Consider the following 22,422-nt stretch of genomic DNA (forward strand, 5'->3'; position numbering starts at 1 on the left):
CGGGAGCCACTTGTAACGCTGCGCTTTGGGGCACACGATACTCCTTAAAGCCTGTACTATGGTAAGTTGACGGGCTTCACCTTATGAGAAAGGATTTTTGTATAGAAATTGACCGCGTGTACCTGAATGGAGGCAAATCACACTTACACCCACTCTCTAATAACAATGATACGTCAAGCAAGTTCGAAATGCAACTACACGTCAGTACGGACAAGAAACAACACAGAAGATGTTACCAATTTGTTAATAATACGGTCGCCAGCCTAATTAGGCATTAACTGAGTTTCTTTCCTGTACAAGTTGGTGTACGTGCATTGAAAACAACACGTAATAACACTGCATAATATGGTAAATTTTAGAACCATAAAATCTACTGAACTGATAATTTCACTTTTTGTACTAATATGGATAAACCGTAAATACATAACATTATACTATAATGTTTACTACAAAACTTCGTACTGTCTATTGATCTGATTAAAATCGGGCATAGGTTACCCTAGAAATAGCACTTTCGAAACACACACACACAATGTCAATTTTGATAAAGGTAAAACACTGATAAATTTTGGTTTTTATATTGACTTTAACTTTGCTGGTCAAATCAGTTCAGTACACTTCAGAATTCAAATGAATAAGAAAAAAGGGGGGGGGGACCTTGAAACTGTTATGATCACTGTATTAAAACAATTAATTATTGAAATCATTATGCACTCAAGATTTCCAATATATGAGTTACTACTCTTTTTATCTTATTTCCTGCTCATTTAAATACCATTATATCTGCCTCAAAATAATTAAACTTCATTTCTAAATCGATATCAAAATTATCTTCCAACTTTGTCAGACCTTTGTTATTCGTCTATTAGTTCATTAACAAAGAAATTTCTTTAAACATCATCCTAACATAGCTAGGTCTGCAGGTAATTATTATTAACACAAACTTTAATTTTTCATCTCGGGACACTCGGATTACACAACATGTGGAAAGGACCCTGTCTAGGTTAGTTGTGAGGATAATTAAATGATAGGACAGTTCTGGTAAAATTTAAGTTGTTATTGAACAGTATGGAACAAAAGTAACACTGGTCCACACGAATACAGTACTAAAAGTTTCAACCTGTTCGTATCGATGCGGTGGTGGGCGGGCGGCGAGATGGCGAGCACAGAGCACACATACAACCACAGCAATGGCTCTTGATGTATCGGCACTTTACTTCTTCTTAGCGTCGCAATACTTTTCCTTTTAGTGCCTATGGAATTATTTGACATTTGACGTAAACATTAATATTCACATCGAAATTTGTTTACAGTTTTCTTAACACAATGACATGAAAAAAAGAAATGAAATCAGAACATCGATTACTCTAATTTATCGAAAATTCAGAAGAGAAAAAAACATAATATTTATATGTACAATAGTACAGCGTTGTTGCTGTTACAATCTGATAGTAAAGTAGAAACAATGTGAAGAATACAGAACGTAAACAGCTGTAACATACATAACGGTAGACAAAAATGTTATTCGTTTTTTCCAACTTAACGCATTTGCTCACACATTCTGAAAACTGGTTAATTTGCTCAATATGGCGTGTGACCACCTCTGGCAACAATACATGCCTGAAAACGACGGCTCTAGGATAGATGATGTTCAATAGCATCAATATCATGTTGAGACAATAACACCCATTCTTCCTGCAGATCTGCTCGCAAGTCCTGGAGACTGATTGGTGGATGCTGACGTGATGCAACCCGTCTCCCTAGTGCATCCCAGACATGATATATGGAGTTCAAATTGGGAGAGCGAGCAGCCACACCAGGCCTTCAGTATCCTCCTTTTGCAAGAAAATATCAACCACCCGTCCATCAGTACGCAGTCTGGCCCACAACACGTCGTAACAACCGCACATGAGGTCCCAAGATTTCGTCACAATACCTGACAGCAGTTAAATCACGTCGACTCACCCGTACAATTTCATGAAGAGGTGTTCGAGTGGTCAACATAATCGCTTCCGACACCATCGATATCAGTCTCTTTCCACAAAGTTCGGGTCGCGAACTCGTGTTCCACATTGCCTCCAGATGCGAATCCGTCGAGAATCACTCTCCATATCAAATCGGGTCTCATCTGTGAAAAGAACATTGGTCCACTTTTCGACCGTCCAGGTGGCATGTTGATGACTCTACTCTAGACGCTTCCTTCTGTGAAGACGCATCAGAGGTACACATACAGCAGGTCTTCGACAACAAAGGCCACTCTGCCAAGCCTTCCGTGCACCGTTTGCCTCGTTACAACACATCCACTGGATGCTGCCAAGTCAGGTGCCAGTTGCCGTGAAATACTAAGGTGGTACAGTCGTGCCCTTACACCCAAATACCGGTCCCCTCTCTCTGACGTCGCACGTGGTCAGCCCTGCTCTGGTCTTCGGGATACAGTTTCTGTCTCCATAAACTGTCGCCACATCCGAGAAACAACAGAATGATTCACATTAAGCCATCGGGCCACATCAGTTTGCAACTATCCTGCGTCCACTCTTCCTATGGCCCACCACAGCTGAGAGTCTGGTAGGCGTATCCTCTGTGCCATAATGCACTATCTGTGCCGAAGTGGCGTCAAATCGAGACTTGCACCCGGCGAACGGTCTACCTGACGGGAGGCCCTAATCACACGACATTTATATTTATTTGTGACTATGTAAACAGCGATTGAGGATGTAGAACTACCAGACAAACACTACCCCCTTTGATGGATTACCTGACGTCATCGTTGGCGTTGTTATCCGTTGACCGACTGCCGTCTCCCGTACAAAACACGATCGTACGGATATCTGTTGACAGTTTGTGTGACTATATGGTAAATCAGATACAGGACAAGGAAACAGTGGTTTGTTGCTTTAATTTTGGACACCAGTGTATTTTGAAACTGCCTTTCCAAGTCGTGGAGTTGCTTCTTTTCTACATCTACATCTACATATATACTCCGCTAGCCACCAAGCGGTGTGTGGCGGTGGGCACAATTTGCGCCAAAGTCATATCCCCCCCCCCCATCTGTTGCAATCGCGGATCGCGCGAGGGAAAAACGACTGTCTGAACGCCTCACTACGAGCTCTTATTTCCCTTATTTTTGACTGGTGATCATTGCTCGACTTGAAAGTTGGTGGTAATAATATATGCTCTACATCCTGGGTGAATATCGGATTGCGGAATTTAGTGAGCAGTCCCTTCTGTTTAGCGCGCCGTCCATCTGCAAGTGTGTCCCACTTCCAGCTTTCTTTGAGATTTGTAACACTCTCGCGATGGCTAAATGTACCAGTCACGAATCTTGCCGCTCTTCTTTGGACCTTCTCAAACTCTTGAATCAGACCCAACTGGTAAGGGCCTCATACAGACGAACAATACTCCAAGACTGGACGAACCAACGTATTGTAAGCTATTTCCTTTGTTGAAGGACTGCACCGCTTCAGGATTCTACCAATAAACCGCAATCTAGAGTTCACCCTACCCGTTACTTGTGTAATCTGATCATTCCATTTGAGATCATTTGGAATAGTCACACCCAGATACTTGACGGACGTTACCGCTTCCAAAGACTGGGCATTTATTTTGTACTCGTACAGTAAAGGGGATTTTCACCTTGTTATACGCAGTAAGTTACACTCACTAATATTGGGAGATAACTGCCAGTCACGCTGCAGTCATGGGCTGTGTGGATGGTCCCGGTGGAGGTTCGAGTCCTCCCTCGGGCATAGATGCGTGTGTTTGTCCTTAAGATAATTTAGATTAAGTAGTGTGTAAGCTTAGGGACTGATGACCTTAGCAGTTAAGTCCCATAAGATTTCACACACATTTGAACATTTTTTTCTGCCAGTCGTTACACCACACATTTATTTTCTGCAAATCCTCATGGATTTGTTCACAACTTTCGTGTGATACTACTTTCCTGTAGACTACAGCATCATCGGCAAACAATCTCAGGCCGCTGTCAATACCATCAACCAGATCGTTTATGTAAATCGCAAAAAGCGGAGGACCTATTAAGCTGCCCCGGGGCACACCTGAAGTTACGCTTGTTTCTGTTGACGTCACCCCGTTCAGGACGACATACTGCTCCCTGTCTGTTAGAAAACTTTCTATCCAACCGAATATGTCATCGGATAGACCGTCAGCGAACACTTTTTGATGAGTACAATGCTTTTAGTTTTAAATGATGAGCCAGATTAGAAGTTCTAATTTATCCACGCTCTATTATTTCCCGTGCTAATGGCAGTCACGTTGTAGCCTACGAGCAGTGAAGAATCGCGCGGTCGATTTGTGTGCGCGCATGCCTGCATTTTCGGAGTCGCTGTTACGTTTTGTTTGCCTTGGAGTCTACCTCTTCAGCTGAGTGGTCAGCGCGTCTGACGACCATGCAGTGGGCCCGGTTTCGATTTCCAGTTCGCTCGGTGGGTTTCTCCGCTCGGGGACTGGATACTGCGTTGTCCCCATAATCATTTCATCATAGGCACGCAAGTCGCCCAGTATGGAGTCAAATAAAAAAGACTTGCAACTCTGTGGCTGAACTTGAACCATGTGGGACTCCCGACCATCTATGCCATATGATCACTTCATTTCATTTCCCCAAATCTACTATTTCTCTCTCTCTCTCTCTCTCGCTCTCTCTCTTTCGTGATGTCGTATAATAATGAACTAAAACATTATGACCACCTCCTCAATAGCTTGTTTGTCCGCCTTTGCAAAGAAATACAACACTGATTCTGTGTATCAGGGATCCGATAGTTTGATGGTAGGTTTGTGGAAATATGTGGCATTAGACGCCTACTCACTAGCCATGCAATTCGCGTAAATAACGGGCCACTGATTTGTGTATCCGGTGATGGCGCCCGATAGCGACCCAGGTGGATGTCATAGGCTTTACATCAGGCGAATTTGGTCTCCAAAACATCAATGTGAGTTCACTATAATGCTCCTCAATGCACTCTACCGCGGCTCTGTTGACGAGACACGGACAATTTGTAAGGTGTCAGGCAAATACAACATCTTCCATGAAAACCCTGACATGATAAGCAAATCCAGTAGTATGTCACGTAGCTCCGAATAAATCGTGACATTAAATTAACCAAAGTAATACGAGTAATGAGTGAGCAAATGGAATACCACAGACTAACACAAGAATGCCTAAATGCATGTCATACCTTCCCACCGTGAGACAGACGCAGTTCCGAGGGGAGAAACGAGAACAGAAGCTGAGAGCAGAACCGTGTTAAGCTAGATGGCCCTACGATAAGGGACGGACACCCACGTCGCCAGCTAACCTCCAGGACCACCACCCCCCCCAGCCCATGTTAAAAGATAGAGCCCTCCAGAAGAACAGTATAGATCTTACGATAACACTAAAAGGGCCACACCAGCCGCAAGTTTTAGCGTGAGACTTTTTCGCGTCTCTGTTACGTTGCAAACGTTAAAAACATTGCCCCACCACGAAAAGCAACCGACAGGACCACCCCCCAGCCCATGTTAAAAGATAGAGCCCTCCAGAAGAACAGTATAGATCTTACGATAACACTAAAAGGGCCACACCAGCTGCAAGTTTTAGCGTGAGACTTTTTCGCGTCTCTGTTACGTTGCAAACTTTAAAAACATTGCCCCACCACGAAAAGTATAACGTTTCTCATTGGATAGACAGAATTTTTGTAGGCAGAGCTTAAGGTTAACATTGAGACCCTGATTGGTCAGATGAAAACACAGCCAGATAGTTTTTTTTAAACCAACTTCGGTAAATTGTAGTAAGGAGAAGTTAGGATGGGAGTTGTTTCGGAGACGGCGAGCTGGATGGAGCTGCGCCGGCCGCCGCCCCCTGACAAGGTAATGAACGCACGCGATGCCGCATTTTTTGAGCGCATAAGGCTTCACTCAGAACTGCAGAAGTCTCATCTGTTACATCCCCTTTTTACGTAATACTAGTGTCGATCGTCAACTGAAGCTCATGGTATTCACATTTGCTACGTAAGTTAAAATATGAAACGTGATGATTTTTCTGTTATATAATTATTGAGAAGCCACATCAGCCACTGTAATTTACGACAAGTTAGATAGGTAATTAAAGATAATTGAGGGTCACTGTAGACCATTTTGATAGTTTTCTCTTTTGTGAAACTTAATTTAAACCTAGATTATAAATGTGATATGGCATAGGTCATCCTTCGATCCATTGTAGAACTTGGAAACCCATTCAGGGAATATTCGTTCACATTTTTGTTGGACGCAGTTGGTTTTTATCATCCTGTATTAAAACATTTCCTTTTATCAATAGTGCAATTTATAAACAATGTTTTGTGAGTAGAATAAAATTTCCAATGGTAAACTTAACTGCTTTTTCGACGTTATTTTACCAGCTAACTAAAAATAGGAAAGCCTTGAACCCCTTCCACTAAATTTAGTTAGTATTAAGATTCTTTTACAGGGAGTGCAGTGGCGCTGACGCTGAAATCATTAAGTATTTGGTTATATCATCGCTAGTCTCACAGAACTCTTCTGAACTCTACATGTCATGTGTGGTCTGGCGTCTCCTTACCAGCAACAGGTCCCAGGTTCAAACTAGTCAATTCCCTAAAAAACACGCTCAGAGCGTCGTTGCGCGAAAGTGGTAGGGAGACACGACTTAGAACAGACAGACACCACGCAGAATGTTAGAAATTATACTGCTGAAAAATGACATCGCCGTTGGGGAAGACATCAAGTATGAATGGGTTCAGATGGTTCACAGCTGCTAGCGTGTCTTCAATAACTACCACAGGTCCCACTCAATCGCAGCAGAATTTCTCCCACAGCAAAATGCCGCTCCCACCAGCCTGTGTCCATGACGCGCTGCACGTTTCGAGCCGCCGATGACGGCTTTTGTGGAGACGACCATCGACCCAATGTAGAAAAATGAGATTCACCCGCAGAACAGACGCCTTTCCGTTGATCGACAGCCTAATTCCTATGGTCCCGCGCCCACTGCAGTCGTCATTGACGATGTCGTTGGGTCATAATGCTCGTTGTTTAACAATTTACGATGAACAGTGTGCTCCGAAACTTTCGTACATGCACCAGCATTCTGCTCTTTCGACATAGATGCCATAGATCACCATCTATCCTAGTTTACAGAACAGACAAGCCTCCGAAACCCACGTTCTGTGAAGAGTCGTTGACTTCCAACGTTTTAGCACCTAGTGGTGATTTCACTGTCCTGCCTTTTGCCGTAAAAGCTCACGACAGTAGCACGTGAACATTCGACCAGCTAGGCTGTTTCCGAGATGCTCGTTCACAGTCTTTGCCTAATAATAATCTGCCCTTTGTCAAAGTCGCTTATCTCAGTAGATTTCCCTGTTTGCAGCACATATCTTTGCTAGGGAGGTCCCCGACCGTGTCTGCTCTGCCTACATTCTTTTGTTACTGCGTCATGTGCCCCCAACGCCGCCCGGCGGCATCCATTGTCGCGGTTGGCAGCGGTCCTAAGTTTTACGGTATATGAAACTCTTCTGCAAATTTTGAAAGGAATAATCCGAATTGACTGTAGAATTCGTTTTATTGAAAGTCACGACCGGTTTCGCGCCTCTAGAAGACGCACCTTCATGTGATAACGATTCCGTGTCTGCTGCCGCTCAACCACATTCCTGCTTGTGTCGCTGTTCTGCTACCTCCTTTGATTTAAATAAGGACTACCGCTCTTACCACTCGATTTGTTTACAATATGACCTGAATGATGAGTAGAGGCTCTCAGGCAGTTACCTGTCGGCGATGACCTATTAAAAAGAATCTTTATCACCTGAGGATGCGTCTTCTAGTTTCGTGAAAACGGTTATGACATTTAATGGAAAGAGTTCTACAGCCATGCAGATTATTTCTTTCCAAATGTGAAAGTTTAGCTGCTGTTGCTCGCAATTTAAACTAATATGCTCTTACTGTACGTATGAAGAGCACCATTGTAATACGTGTTTATTTCTGTTTCCCTATGCATTTGGTTTGATACATAATTTTATGAAATATACGAATTGCTGACAAGACCAGCTAATACGTACGATGATACCGCACAAAGTTGGTAAGCTTTTAAACACAAGAAAAACTGAAATCTTGTAGAATTGCTTTGTTGTTCTCTGTCTTTCCGACTCTTCAAAACCCTTTTTCTAAGGAACGGGTCGACGTATCAAGGAGAAATTTACACCACGGACTGAGGGCTATAGTCCTTTGGTGGTGTAAAATGTTACACTTCTAAGTCAATGTAATCAAAAGATACGGCCATTTGTGCCACATATTTTGCTACTCGCAAACTCACTCATTAAAAGCTATAGAGTACTTCCACCGGCTGCTGTGGCCGAGAGGTTCTAGGCGCTTCAGTCTGGAACCGCGCGACCGCTACGGTCGCAGGTTCGAATCCTGCCTCGGGCATGGATGTATGTGCTGTCCTTAGATTAGTTAGGTTTAAGTAGGTCTAAGTTCTAGGGGACTGATGACCTCAGATGTTGAGTCCCATAGTGCCCAGAGCCATTTGAACCATTTTTATAGAGTACTTCCCCTTGATGTATAATCATGAAATTTGACAAGAAGAAAGGTTTCACAATACAATTAAAGGAAAAATCACAAAATTCTTAATTTAAACATAATTAAGTTTATACGTAACCCTCATTCCTGCTCGCATCTGCCCAATTTTTATTTATTTGTGTATTTATTTTTACTTTGGGATCGCCGATAGACTGCCTAAGCGGCCACCACTGCTTTTTAGTACTTTTGACTCGTCAAACTTACCGGAGTGCATTAACGCAGGCTCCCTCCATCTTAAGCGAGGTCATACATACCAAACTCCTGCAGTGATTTGAGTTCCAACGATATGGCCACACAGTACTTGCACGTGATGGGCAAGCAAGGTGAAGCAGATACAGGAATTCATTTCAAGAATCGAGAATCACATGCTTACTTCCAGAATTCTGCATCAATTGTTCTGGTGATCACGCTGCTTGTAATCGAAACTAAAACATTTCAGGAGGAAAAGAAAAGGTGCTGGAGATGAAAGCTACCGAGCAGGTGACTTAGAGTAAGGCTAAAAAAATTTTACCAATCAGTGCAGTCGCTCTTATTTGCGACATCCTTCGTCTCAGTCCGTACAACGGCTGTTGAACGTTGACTTGTCCTCTCAGACACGGAGCGGCAGTTTAACTTCAAATACATGTTCCTGCAAGTGTAGTTACGGTGTAATCATTATATCCACACCCGTAACGAGTAGATCAGCCACGCAAAGCACCGAGAGACACTTTATAAGAATACCAATATTTCCGTGCTAAGAGGTCCACCGAAAGGACGACATCACTACGGGGAGAGCTACAGGTGGTGTTAATAAAACATGTCACACTTCACTTCTCCCCCTCACCAGGAGCTTCCAGATAGCCGCTGCTATCACGTGCGTACCGTCCAGCGTAAATGTATGTTCCCTGAACCTGCAATCTAATTATTGTAAACGTTGAGGCTCTCACAGAACGTTCAGTACAGTTCCCCCCGATTGTTCTTGCTCCGTGGGGATTTAAATGGACACAACGTGTTACGCGGCTCTGCTACCATCTGTACTAGTGATAGAGCTGTTGAGAACCTCGTGTCTGCAGAAGTAATATGTCTTCTGAACACGGACAGAAAACGCATAGCACTACGATGTCTTCATTCTGCACCACTGATAACTCAGTTTGCTCTCCAGACTTCTCAGACACGGCTAAAACGAAATTCGTGTACGACGTGCACTCCAATGGCCATTTTCCTATCGGGAAACGCTTAGAAGGGGAGCCCACGGCGTTGGGATCACGGGTTTACTTCAAACTTTGTACACCTTTAGTAGGCCATTAAAATAACATAATGTGCAAGTAGTAAGGTGCACTACTATGACAGTTCAGAGAATATCGCAAGAGAAGTTTTACTCACGTATTACGTAACTGATGTAATTGTGGAGGGAGCTGGTCGTAAGAAGTCATTTTGGTTAGATTAGATTAGATGAGATTAGTACTTGTACCATAGATCATAGATACGACAATTCGTAATGATGTGGAACGTGTCAGGTTAAAAATGATGTCTATACAAGATTTTTTTTTATTTTTTTATTTACATGTCAAGTTACGTAGGACCAAATTGAGGAGCAAATCTCCAAGGTCATGGAACGTGTCAGTACATGAAATTACAACATAAAAGTAATAACAGATAACAATAAATGTTCATGAATCTGAAAAAAGTCTGTCCATAAGTTTAAGTAAACGCTATCAGCCATACAATAAGAATCAGCTTAATTTTTCGAGGAACTCCTCGACAGAATAGAAGGAGTGAGCCATGAGGAAACTCTTCAGTTTCTATTTCAAAGCGCGTGGATTACTGCTAAGATTTTTGAATTCGAGTGGCAGCTTATTGAAAATGGATACAGCAGTATACTGCACACCTTTTTGCACGAGAGTTAAGGAAGTCCGATCCAAATAGAGGTTTGATTTCTGCCGAGTATTAACCGAGTGAAAGCTGCTTATTGTTGGAAATAAACTAAGATTGGTATACATAGTGAGAGGCCAATGTCAAAATACCCAGACTCGTGAACAGAGGTCGACAAGATGTTCGTGAACTCACACCACTTATTGCCCGAACTGCCCGTTTCTGAGCCAAAAATATCCTTCTAGAATGGGAAGAGTTACCCCAAAACATAATACCATACGACATAAGTGAATGAAAATAAGCAAAGTATACTAATTTACGTGTCGAAGTATCACTCACTTTCGATACCGTACGAATAGTGAAAATGGCAGTATTAAGTCTTTGAACAAGATCCTGAACGTGGGCTTTCCACGACAGCTTACTATCTATGTGAACACCTAGGAATTTGAACTGTTCGGTTTCACTAATCATATGCCCGTTCTGTGAGATTAAAACGTCAGATTTTGTTGAATTGTGTGTTGGGAACTGTAAAAACTGAGTCTTACTGTGATTTAACGTTAGTTTATTTTCTACCAGCCATGAACTGAGGTCATGTACTGCACTACTTGAAACCGAGTCAATGTTGCACACAACATCCTTTACTACCAAGCTAGTGTCATCAGCAAACAGAAATATTTTAGAGTTACCCATAATACTAGAGGGCATATCATTTATATAAATAAGGAACAGGAGCGGCCCCAACACTGATCCCTGGGGCACCCCCCACTTGACAGTACCCCACTCAGATCCCACATCACAGCCGTTATCAACATTGTAAATAATGACCTTTTGCTGCCTGTTGCTAAAGTAAGAGGTGAACCAATTGTGAGCTACTCTCCCTATTCCGTAATGGTCCAACTTCTGGAGCAATATTGTGAGATCAACAAAGACAAATGCCTTTGTTAAATCAAAAAATAGGCCAAGCGTTCGAAACTTTTTGTTTAGCCCATCCAGTACCTCACAGAGAAAAGGGAATATAGCATTTTCAGTTGTCAAACGACTTCTAAAGCCGAACTGTACATTTGATAACAAATCGTGTGATATAAAATGATCAATTAACCTTACATACACAGCCTTTTAGATAACTTTTGCAAACACTGATGGTATAGATATAGGTCTAAAATTATCTACATTATCCCTTTCTCCCTTTTTATAAAGCGGCTTTACTACTGAGTACTTTAATCGCTCAGGAAACAGATCATTCCTAAAGGAAAAATTACAAATATGGCTAAATACAGAGCTAACACGTGCAGCACAGTACTTTAATATTCTACTAGACACTCCATCATAACCATGAGAGTCCTTAGTCTTCAGTGATTTAATTATTGACTCAATCTCCCTCTTGTCTGTATCACAGAGGAGTATTTCAGACATCAGTCTCGGAAAGGCATTTGCTAAGAAATTTATATGATTTCCTGTAGAAACTAAATTTTTATTTAATTCACCAGCAATGCTCAGAAAATGGTTGTTAAATACTGTACATATATCTGATTTATCAGTATCAGAAATATTATTACTGCGATCTGACTTTATATCATCAACCTTGTGCTGCTGACCAGACACTTCCTTCACAACTGACCATATGGCTTTAATTTTATCCTGTGAATTAGCTATTCTATTTGCATACCACATACTTTTTGCCTTGCTAATAACATTTTTAAGCACCTTACAATACTGTTTGTAATGGGCTACTGTAGCTTGATTGTGACTACTTCTAACATTTTGATATAATTCCCACTTTGTTCTGCATGACATCCTTACCCCACTAGTCAGCCAACCGGGCTGTCCATTACTGCTAGTACCCTGTTTAGAATGTTCTAATGGAAAGCAACTCTCAAAGAGCATGAGAAATGTGTTATGGAAAGCATTGTATTTATCATCTATATTATCGGCACTATAAACATCATGCCACTCTTGTTACTTGACAAGTTTTGAAAAACCCTCTATTGCTGTTGGGTTAACTTTCCTACGTAGTTTGTAATTAAATACGACATTGGTTTGAGTACAAAAACCTTTTAGTGTTAAAATTTGTGCATCATGGTCTGAAAGGCCATTCACCCTTTTACTAACAGAATGCCCATCTAGTACTGAAGAATGAATAAAAATATTGTCTATGACTGTGCTACTGTTCCCCTGCACCCTAGTTGGAAAAAACACAGTTTGCATCAGATCATATGAATTTAGGAGATCTACCAACATCCTTTTTCTTGCACAATCATGTACAAAATTAATATTGAAGTCACCACATATAACTACTTTCTGGTACTTCCTACAGAGTGAATCAAGAACCCTCTCTAGCTTAAGCAAAAATGCTCTCAAGTCCGAGTTAGGGAACCTATAAACAACAGCAATTAGAAGTTTAGTTTCACTAAATTCAACTAATGCTGCACAACTTTCAAATATCTGTTCAGTGCAGTGTCGTGATACGTCTATGGACTCAAATGAAATACTGTTTTTTTACGTACAGAGCCACTCCCCCACCCCGCAAGGGACTCCTTGAGAAACAGCCAGCTAATCTGTAGCCTGGTAAAGGAAGCCTCTGAATTATCAAATTATTTAAGTGGTGCTCTGATATACTAATAATTTCAGAGCTAACATCTATTAGCAGTTCACAAACTTTATCTCTAATACCTCTTATATTTTGATGAAATATGCTAATTCCATCTCTACTTGGAAACATTACATCCTCTGGAGGTGAGCCCTTAGTTAGAGGCACTTCCTTTAAACAGGTATACCTATCAGCTGACTTCAGTCTAAAAAAAGGTGCAGCTTTAACACCAACTACTGCAGGAACACATTAGACAAACTATTACATGACACTCAATATTATTATTATTATTTTTTTTTGATGTTGGGGAATTACCCACTTACTATATCCAAAAATTCATCTAATGAGTAGAAGGAGTTGCCATTAAGAAATTCTTTTAATTTCCTTTTAAATGCTATGTGGCTATCTGTCAGACTTTTGATGCTATTAGGTAAGTGACCCAAGACTTTTGTGGCAGCATAATTTGCCCCCTTCTGAGCCAAAGTTAGATTTAACCTTGAGTAGTGAAGATCATCCTTTCTCCTAGTGTTGTAGCCATGTACACTGCTATTACTTTTGAATTCGTTCGGATTGTTAATAAAAAATTTCATAAGTGAATATATATATATTGTGAGGCTACAGTGAAGATTTCTAGCTCTTTAATTAAGTGTCTGCAGGATGATCTTGTATGAGCTCCAGCAATTATTCTGATTACACGCTTTTGTGCAATGAACACACTTTTACTCAATGATGAGTTACCCCAGAATATGATGCCATACGAAAGCAGAGAATGAAAATAGGCGTGGTAAGCTAATTTACTCAGATGTATATCGCCAAAATTTGCAATGACCCTAATAGCATAAGTTGCTGAACTCAATCGTTTCAGCAGATCCTCAGTGTGTTTTTTCCAGTTCAACCCCTCATCAGTGCATACACCTAGAAATTTTGAATATTCTACCTTAGCTACCGATTTCTGATCGAAGTCTATATTTATTAATGGGGTCATTCCATTTACTGTGTGGAACTGTATATACTGCGTTTTGTCAAAGTTTAATGAGAGCCCATTTACAGAGAACCACTTAATGATTTTCTGAAAAACATCGTTTAGAATTTCATCAGTTAATTCTTTTCTGTCGGGTGTGATAGCTATACTTGTATCATCGGCAAAAAGTACCTGCTTTGCATCTTCGTGAATATAGAATGGCAAGTTATTAATATATATTAAGAATAGCAGAGGACCCAAGACCGAACCTTGCGGCACCCCATTCTTGATTGTTCCCCAGTTTGAGAAATCACCAGTTTTTTGCATATTATGTGAACTGTTTATTTCAACTTTCTGCACTCTTCCAGTTAGGTATGATTTAAACCATTTGAGCACTGTCCCATTCATACCACAGTACGTGAGCTTATCTAGAAGTAATCCATGATTTACACAATCAAAAGCCTTTGATAGATCACAAAAAATCTCAACGGGTGTCTTCCGGTTACTCAGAGCATCTAATATTCATTAGTGAAAGTATATATAGCATTTTCCGTTGAAAAACCCTTCTGGAAACCAAACTGACATTTTGTTAAAACTTTATTTTTACAAAGGTGTGAAGCTACTCTACAATACATTACTTTTTCAAGAATTTTGGATAAGGCAGTCAGAAGAGAGATTGGGCGGTAGTTGTTGACATCAGACGTATCCCCTTTTTTATGCAGTGGTATAACAATGGCATACTTCAGTCTATCTGCGAAAATATCCTGCTTCAGAGAGCTATTACATATGTGGCTAAGAATCCTTCTTATTTCTTGGGAACAAGCATTTATTATCCTGCTGGAAATGCCATCAACCCCATGTGAGCTTCTATTCTTGAGAGAGTTTATTATCTTCCTAATTTCAGGTGGAGAGGTGGGTGGAATTTCAACTGTATCAAATGGTGTGGGTAGGGCCTCTTCCATTAACTGCCTTGCTTCTTCTAATGAACATTTAGATCCTATTTTCTCTACACATTTAAAAAATGATTATTCAAAATGTTTTCGACTTCCGGTTTGTTGTATATCAAGTTTCCATTCGCTTTGATGGTGATGCCGTCATCCTGTACTCTTGGTGGTCCTGTCTCCCTTGTAATAATATTCCAAATTGTTTTGATTTTGTTATCAGAGATATTAATCTCAGACATGATGCACATGCTTCTCGACTTTTTAATAACCTTTCTTAATGTAGCACAGTAGTTTTTATAATATTTGGCTGTCTCTGGGTCATTACTCTTTCTTGTTGTTAGATACAGTTCCCTTTTGTGGTTACAAGATATTTTTATTCCTTTAGTAAGCCAAGGTTTTTTGAATAGTTTCTTATAATTAGATTTAACTACTTTCTTGGGGAAACAGTTTTCAAATTCTCTTACAAGTGTATCATGAAATAAAATATATTTTAAATTAGCATTGGGTTCCTTGCACACCTCATCCCAGTCTAACTGCTGAAGATTTTCTGTGATATTTCTAATTGTTGAGTCATTAATTGAACGCACAACTTTGGAGGGTAGTTTTGAATTACTGAATGGAGCTATGTCATATACTGTAACTAGCTGAGCATCATGATCAGAAATCGCATTCTCAACAGGACAAGAATTTATGTTTTTAAACCTATCTTGGTCTATAAAAGTGTTATCCATCAATGTGCTGCTGTCTTTTACTACCCGAGTAGGAAAATTAATGACAGATGTCAAAGTGAAAGAACCGAGCAAGACTTCCAGGTTAGCGTTCGCGATTTGAAATTCGGTCGTGGACCAGGCGACGGTTCAAATCTCGCTACATCTTCCTTTTCAGTCTATATTTTTTCATCACTAGTCACATTATTTAATTTATATGACGTTGGAGAGGTAAAATACAGAAAAATAACCATGTGCATATTTATGAAGTTGTAGTGAGTTTCATATGTTATTTGCCTATTTACTATTTGTAATTAAATTTTTAAGGAGGAACAGGCTTGAAAATCTCAAGTAAAACCTCTACAAATAGTGATATGAATGACATTATTCACAATCAGTAATACGTTAGATCACAATGTGCCAGACCACAAGAGTAATGTACAATTACTCGTCGCATGTGCTCTCGACATCACACGTTACAGGATATTATTTGTCATACACACATTGAAAACATAAATTGACCTTAAATATACGTATCAAAAAAAGTTTTGTATCACCTCTGTTCCGAGATTTCCGGAGCCTGCACAGAAAATTGGAACAGAGATCAACATAAACATCATTTCCGCCCTTTTTATTGCTCATGAAAACCACACATTGCACGTTGGTCCACCATACAGTGAGACCTTCAGAGGTGGTGGTCCAGATTGCTGTACACACCATTACCTCTAATACCCAGTATCACGTCCTCTTGCATTGATGCATGCTCGTATTCGCCGTGGCATACTACCCACAAGTTCATCAAGGCACTGTTGGTCCAGATTGTCCCACTCCTGAACGGCGATTCGGCGTAGACCCCTCAGAGTGGTTGGTGGGTCACGTCGTCCATAAACAGCCCTTTTCAATCTATGCCAGTCATGGTCGATAGGGTTCATGTCTGGAGAACATGTTGGCTACTCTAGTCGACCGATATCGTTATCCTGAAGGAAGTCATTCACAAAATGTGCACGATGAGAGAGCGAATTGTCGTCCATAGAGACGAATGACTCGCCAACATGCTGCCGATTTGGTTGCACTATCGGTCACAGGATGGCATTTACGTATCGTACAGCCATTACGGCGCCTTCCATGACCACCAGCGGCGTACGTCATCCCCACATAATTCCACCCCAAAATAGCAGGGAACCTCCACCTTGGTGCATTCGCTGGACACTGTGTCTAAGCTGTTCAGCCTGACCGGATTGCCTTTAAACACGTCTCTGACAATTGTCTGGTTGAAGGCATATGCGACACTCATCAGGGAACGTGGTGCCAATCCTGGTTCAAATGGCTCTGAGGTCATCAGTCCCCTAGAACTTAGAACTACTTAAACCTAACTAACCTAAGGACATCACACACATCCATGCCCGGGGCAGGATTCGTACTTGCGACCGTAGCAGCAGCGCGGTTCTGGACTGAAGCGCCTAGAACCGCTCGGTCACATTGGCCAGCGTTGGTTTAGTGATATCTTTGAACAGTCAAAGGGACTGTGTCTGTGCTACAATATCCACAGTCAGCCTCTATCTTCAGGAGTTCTGGGAACCGAGGTGATGCAAAACTTTTTTGATGTGTATTTAATATTGGAGTAATTTGTAACAATTTACGAGCTGTTTGCTTTGACGTACAACTCGAAGAAAAATGAGAAAATAATCTTTTACACAAAATACGAATTTCTTATAAGCTACAGAGTAAAGAAAATGAACAAAAAATAAACATTCAGTCTTGTGATAATTACTGTTGTAATCAGAAATTGACACCAGCAGGAAACTAATTGCTCCATACACAAAATGTCAATAACAAAATTTTCTATGTAACAGAATAATATATAATATCATATTACATTAGACATGTTTAAAAATATCCCCGTTTTCTCGACTGCTCACGTTATAGTTTTGTTGCCTTCACACGTATGCGTGGCAAAACACACTCTTGCATCTGCATTACTGATACAGGCGATTAGATACATTTAAGATACTGCAAGTGTATTCTAGACATTTCCAAACGAAAGAACCCAGTAGTTACAAATCAGTGGATATCGCATTCCAGTAAATTGAAGGTTGAACACCCCCTGCACTTGTTACAGTACGTCTGATGAAGGTAATTTCGCACACATAGACAGTACCATTCCACACCTCTACCGCTAAATTTACCAGCGACACATAGTTCAGGAAATATGATCTCATAAACATTTAGAACCCTGAAAAACGTGCTTTTGCTTAAAACAGAGCGCAAATTCCCCAGACTTTACTCATACAGTGTTTCATAATGAGAGAACTTAACGACTCCCAAGAAACTTTAAGCATAAGTTCAAACTTTTTTCTCGCTTACATGCTCAACGTCAAGCTTGTAAAGTAATCAGACGTTTGAAGCTGTTTTTCATATGGAAGTTCAATTGTTTAAAAAACTGGGCTTTACGGGTTCCCTAGAAACAGTTAACATTATTTCTCAAATCTTTTGAGTCTTAACAACATGAACAGTACGACTATCCAGAGCAGAAAGCGGATATCCTATACAGACGGCTGTGTGATTTTATCTTATACTTGACGTTACCTAGACGAAGGGAACGTCTGGTCAGCCTAAGTTTTTAAGTTTCGCTGGAAATATCAACCTTAGTCTTGAGATAATCTTCTTTCTTTATTTTTTAAACATTCAATGTCTCGAATTTTCTATAGATAAGTGAACTTAATTTTCACTGCGTGATGCTCCCTCGTCACCGTCAGTCCCAGTAGGATCCTACTCGGTATTTGCACCCCTGACCATCCTAGGTAGTCTGTGGCGACAGCTCTCCTTACATTACACTAGCACTCTCTTGAACACTTTGTTCGTTATGCAGTTAATTATGAACGACTTTTCGGTATCTCTTACAGCCGCGTATCGATCGGATGCAAAAAGGATGTACTGACTAAACGTGTTAAATAATGTGCAATGGAAGAAGGCATTGTGTTCTGCAGTTCCTATATCTCCGCATTCACAAATCTATCTCGGCCTGCGCTCGAGTCGTTCAAGATGAATGGAATAAAGGACATCGGTCCTATCAAAAGGTTTACCATGCCCCCACTGGGGCTGGTGTGGTGCATTTCAAATTTTCCTGAATATACGGGAAGAAATAATTATCTCTGTTATCCCATGAACTACCCCAAGTATCCACCCTCCACTTTGTTAATGTTTCCATGTTTTAACTACCCTCACCAGACATAACGCTTCATTTACTACAGATATTAATATACGATCCGTAGCAGTAGTTCCTGTAGGACTTGTGCGAGGATGCCGTCCAATCAGATTCGGGTGTTTTCCTTTCCTTTAATTACCTTCTTCTCCTCCAACTAAAGTATGTCTCAATCTGCAATTTCCTCGCTGACTGTCACCTCCGTGTTGGTACAAAGAGCCACACAATTGTGGACGGCGGAGTATCTGGTGATGAGGAACAAAAACCTGCAGGCAGTGAAAGAAATAGCTGGACGTAGCGTACCTTGTACCGATCACCTCACTGCGCGAAACCACACTAATGGGCTTCCAAACTGGGCAATGCCCACTAACGCGGAACTTCATACTCAGGAGGAATGAGTACCATAAGCGTTGCTTATGTCCTATAAATCACTGTACGCTACATTTTAATGGGCTTTACTTTCTATCTTGACAAAAGGGCAACAGTAAACACAAGTTTGGAACTGACTTCTACTTTGCTGACGATGAGACTACTGCGGTAACGATTTAGAATTGTACGAGTATATTGCACTCGGACTCCAAGCTAATATCCTAGTTTGGAGTTGATATCTTAGAGATTTGTTGGCTTTTCTTGTTTTGGACTGGTAGCCAGCCAGAAATGTTTGTTTGCTGTCCTATTTCAGATCTTTCTCTAATAAATTTCTGCTTTTTGTCCTGAGTTTTGAGATTGGCTGGTCACGTGTTATTAGCGTCTGTGAGTGCGTGTGCGCGCTTGTGTGTGTGTGTTGTTGTTGTTGTTGTTGTTGTTGTGTTTGTGTTTTAGGAAAAACACTGTATTTTTATCGTAGAAGATTTTTATTTTCAACTTTTTAAATCATACTCATAACATAAGATCTTACGGGGTACGCTGTTATGGGTTAAATTTCCAGACCTTTCCTTAATAGTCTATGGACTGGGGGCACAAGATTTGTTTACCGTGCCGATCCCGAGTGTCATGCTCTCTTCCATATTTTCATACGATCAAATTACTGTACACAAGAAATCATTCACATCGCTCACTAATGGGACAGAAATAAACGAACAGTGTAGGCCCAGGACAACAATTCTGTATTCCCGCCTTATCTCCATCGTTTGCCCCTTATAAGCCCCTTTTCATACCTATCTCTTATCACTAGGGAAAATGATTTCTTAAATATTTTTCGGAAATATGTGCACAGCATAGACGTCTGCTTTAAGGTTTTATTACCAACCGACAACTCTATTTTTTCGTTTGTGTATGACACACATGACGAAGCGATACGCAGTATGCTTCTAAAAACTCACCAATTTAAACTATTTCTAAACTCATCGTCTTGGTAGGGATGCTGAAATGATACAAGGAATACGGAGCATAATGCCAGTCGCAGTGTTGGGTCATGTGAATGAGAAGGCGCAACTACCTGACAAGGCTTAATATTTTCTGGGATTCAGTCGTGTCAGGTGCACCTAAAGCTTGGTCCACAGCGGAACTCAATGTTGCGAGTTTTTTTTTTTTTAAAAAAAAAAAGCTGAATCGAGTCTGAATGGACACTGCTGCGTTTCAGGCGCGCGCCACGTTCTCATGTCTCCGGAGTGTATTGGGGGTCTAAAGTGATATAAGATTTGAATCCCATTAAAATGGGACTTGAAACTAACTTAAGCGCTTCAAATGAATAACACACACACATCGAATACAGAAACCATGACAAACGAGAATAGACATTAAAATGTTTGTTGGGGAAGTTTGGCGTTGCAACAGCGGAAATGAAAAAAAAAAAAAAATCACACTTCGAAAAGTCAGGTTCTTCAGGAACACAAGAAATGAGAGGAAAGAAGGAAGAGGGATACTTCTCCTAAAATAATTCTTGGTTTAGATGTGAATCTCTCATGTTTCTCCTACTGGCTAATGAATCAAGAAGAATTCGTAGCGCTGATGTAGAAGAATATCAGGTAAGATAATATCAAATTAATAATTGTTATGAACTTCAAATCACATTTATTTCCTTAGAAATACAGAACAAGAATTAAGTAAAGATAGCGTATGTATATTTTTGCAAATCTTTTCATACTGCCAAGACACTGAATCTTCAGATGATATAAAATAATCTCTAAATTAATTTCTGATTTCCTGCACTTCATTTGAAGATCTCCTCGGTACAGTTTATATAGCCGTACAAGTTGTGATTCTTGTAGCTCTAACATCCATGCTTCATGTATCAAGTTCCCATCAGAATCCTCCTTGAAAAAAGTGTTAGGTCGAGTATAATTTATTTTCGAATGGTATAGTAAAAAATTATGCAAATAGGCACTTGCAAGATGTAGTGCTATAGGTTTCAGTAAAACGCGAAATTTCGTGGCCCATGTCCCGAAAACATTTTCAATAACGAGGAGTGCACGACTTAGACGGTAACTGAATATTCAATCAGCACGTGATAACGATCGGTTGTTGTAGCCAGGGTATGACTTCATCAAATTTCGTAACAGAGAAAACGCACCATCTGCTACAACACACATACGGGATGGGGTTTGATTTCCCTCGCAATGAAGTGGGCTGAGGCAAACCCATTGTTCCATTATCTATTTTTTCGTGAAGCTTAGTATATTTAAAGACTCTGGTGTTAGAAATATTTTCTTCACACCCCACATCCAAGTATATGAAATTGTACTTGGCTTTAATTACAGCAAGTACTAAAATGCTGAAGAACCCATTATAATTAACAAACATAGTTCCACTGTGTTCTGGAGCCACAATCTGTATGTGTTTTCCATCAATACTGCCCGCACAGTTAGGAAAATCCCATTTTCTTGAGAAATCATGGGCCACTGTCAACCATTCAGAGTTCGTTGTGGGTATCTAAAACATTAAAAATAAGATCATTATTATAACTTTATAAGTCTTTACTTTTATAGACCCACACCACACCCATTATCATGTCTGGAGGGTTATTGGGAAAGTAAGGAACGATTGATCACAAAATGGAAAATATAGTGAAAATCTGATGAAGCTTTTCACAGATGCGTTGGTCACTGTGTCTAGTACACCCGTCGATAGCATCATGTCGCTCTTTTCAGTTCTGATCTCACTGTAAGAACGTAAAGATGGACAGAAATTAGCGTCTCCCACTAAGTATGAGGTCCTGGTGAAAGATTTCGCCTGAAGCTATGCAATCCAAATAACATTACTGTCATGCGGTTCGTTCTACACGACAATTCTCAGCCACACTCTGCAGGGGCAATGAAGGTGCTCCTGCAGCGTTTTCGATGGTAAGTGTTTGATCACCCACAATACAGCCCGCAATTGGCTACCCCTGAGGTTCATCTCTGCTCAGATGAACCGCTGCCTATGAAGACAATATTTTGACACAGACAACAAGCTGCAATCCAGAGTAGAAAATTGTCGAAAAGCACTGGTAGCTGTCTTCCATGACTAGGGAATTGAAAAGTTGGTACAACGCTACGACAGATGTATAAGTCTGAGCGGCGACTGTGTAGAGAAGTAGCTGGACGGTGTAGCTAACCGTTGCAAATAAAACAGTTTTGATTTTCACTGTGGTTTCCATTTCGCGATCTATC

The sequence above is a fragment of the Schistocerca nitens genome, chromosome 3 (genome assembly GCF_023898315.1).
Source record: "Schistocerca nitens isolate TAMUIC-IGC-003100 chromosome 3, iqSchNite1.1, whole genome shotgun sequence".
Classification (NCBI taxonomy): Eukaryota; Metazoa; Arthropoda; class Insecta; order Orthoptera; family Acrididae; genus Schistocerca; species Schistocerca nitens.